General features: G+C 38.1%; 1 long non-coding RNA gene across 1 annotated transcript in view; it reads right to left on the bottom strand.

The window, feature by feature from the left end:
• Positions 1-603: 603 nt before the first annotated feature.
• Positions 604-2416, bottom strand: part of LOC139025476 (uncharacterized) — a 46589-nt gene continuing 44776 nt past the window's right edge. Inside the window, exons 2-3 of the long non-coding RNA XR_011477068.1 lie at positions 730-1844; positions 604-672 (exon numbers count right to left, since the gene is read on the bottom strand). This is a non-coding gene — a long non-coding RNA (uncharacterized lncRNA). The remainder of the gene's footprint in view (positions 673-729; positions 1845-2416) is intronic.

The following is a 2416-nucleotide window of genomic DNA, read 5'->3' as shown; positions in this document are numbered from 1 at the left end:
TGTCGATGGTCTTGTAGCCCATTCCAGCCTTGTGTAGGTCTACAATCTTGTCCCTGACATCCTTGGAGAGCTCTTTGGTCTTGGCCATGGTGGAGAGTTTGGAATCTGATTGATTGATTGCTTCTGTGGACAGGTRTCTTTTATACAGGTAAGAAACTGAGATTAGGAGCACTCCCTTTAAGAGTGTGCTCCTAATCTCAGCTCGTTACCTGTATAAAAGACACCTGGGGGCCAGAAATCTTTCTGATTGAGAGGGGGTCAAATACTTATTTCCCTCATTAAAATGCAAATAAATGTATAACATTTTTGACATGCGTTTTTCTGGATTCTTTTGTTGTTATTATGTCTCACTGTTCAAATAAACCTACCATAAAAATTTGTCAGTGGGCAAACGTACAAAATCAGCAGGGGATCAAATACTTTTTTCCTTCACTGTAATATGTGTGGATACATACGTGTGTGTGTGTATATACATTACCAGTCAAAAGTTCGGACACACCTACTCATTCCAGGGTTTTTCTTTATTTTTACTATTTTCTACATTGTAGAATAAATAGTGAAGACATCAAACTATGAAATAACACATGAATCATGTAGTAACCAAAAGAGTGTTAAACAATTCAAGAAATTGTCAATAGTCTCTTTTGTAGTCTAGGGGTGAGTCTCAATAGTCTGGTTTAGTCTAGGGGTGAGTCTCAAGTCTGGTTTAGTCTAGGGGTGACTCTCAGCCTGGTTTAGTCTAGGGGTGAGTCTCAACAGTCTGGTTTAGTCTAGGGGTGAGTCTCAATAGTCTCTAGTGTAGTGTAGGGGTGAGTCTCAATAGTCTCTAGTGTAGTCTAGGGGTGAGTCTCAATAGTCTCTAGTGTAGTCTTGGGATGAGTCTCAATAGTCTCTAGTGTAGTCTAGGGGTGAGACTCAATAGTCTTTAGTGTAGTGTAGGGGTGAGTCTCAATAGTATGTTTTCTGTCTATTAATGCTGCCACTTGATTTGGGTCAGATGGACCTGTTAGTGAGCATTTTAATTTGGCAGTCTAGTTCGACAATTGAGATGCACCGCTAGGAGGAAACAAAACTAGACTATTGAGATGCACCCCTAGAAGGATATTAGACCACACTATTGAGACTCACCCCTAGAATGATTTTGAGATGTCATTACATGCGACCCAAAGTGTCATTATATTCCAACAGTAATGAAAAAAATGACATATTATGTAACACTCGTAGAATATAGATATATTAGATTTAATAATAACAAGACAAGTACAAACCAGCAGAGGCTCTACAACAGTTTTAAAACATTGTAGTGGTCCACATTTGTCCCTCAGTCACTTTGACACTTCAGTGATATGCACACAATAACAAATTTAAATGTAACTATAGTTACAGCAGTTAATAATTAAAGAGGGAACTATGATCAAATAAAAACATAAAACAATTTAAAATAAATAAATTGTACAATAGGAAAGTTTATTTTAGTTATTTTCAGTAGAAACATTTTGACGGATAAATTGTGTGCAAGTGTGAATACCTCATGAATTGATGTCTGTGAGAGGTTAAGTGTTAAATAATAGTAACGTGTAAGATAAGGGCCTTCCATCAAATCACCTGTTTACAAGCGACAGCCGACAGCTGGTGTTTTGGCAATGTCTGCTTTAGGTATATTGCCTGGGAACCGCTTGTGAATTTTACAGCCCTTTTATTTAACTAGGCAAGTCAGTTAAAAGAACAAATCATTTTCTTCAATTTTAGAACTTCGACAGATTTTTACCTTGTCAACGTGTTGAATATATAATCCTCTAACCACTAGGCTACCTGCCGCCTCTACACTCTATCCACTAGGCTACCTGCGAGAGATATATTATAACGAAGATTCATCTGAGTATTGTAGATAGATAATTTATATAAAATAATATAATAATTAATTGATGTATATAAATAATATCATTAATGTATACTTTACAGTTTCTTAAGGCTAGAATACTTATTGAAACAATAACAAATTCACTACGGCGCTCTCTGTTTTTGGTAAATAAAAATGTACGAAGTTTGCTCTAGAATCATGAGGGGGCATTCATGAGTGTTATAGTTTAGTTAGAATAATGGGTAGGATATATTAATTTAATAAGTAAAAATGGGGTGTAGCAACTAAGGCTGGGAAACCGTTGATTTGGGTTAAACAATGTGGCACGGAGCTATGGGCCTCCAGGCTATTAGGCTAGCCTTGCAGGCTAGAGAGCCACAGCAGCTGATGCGCATTGCTAATTAGCTAGCTAGCAGCTAGAGAGCAAGACAGCTATGGCTCGCCAGGCTATTAGCTAGGGCTAGGCAGCTAGAAGCCACAGCAGCCTATGCCCCGGCTTTGCTAGCCAGCAGCTGTAAGTATTAAAGAGAGCCAACTGATGAGGGCAGGTTCGCG

The sequence above is a fragment of the Salvelinus sp. IW2-2015 genome, unplaced genomic scaffold (genome assembly GCF_002910315.2).
Source record: "Salvelinus sp. IW2-2015 unplaced genomic scaffold, ASM291031v2 Un_scaffold2751, whole genome shotgun sequence".
Taxonomy (NCBI): domain Eukaryota; kingdom Metazoa; phylum Chordata; class Actinopteri; order Salmoniformes; family Salmonidae; genus Salvelinus; species Salvelinus sp. IW2-2015.
The sequence above is the reverse complement of the archived record's forward strand: the minus strand, read 5'-3'. Positions and strand labels throughout refer to the sequence as shown.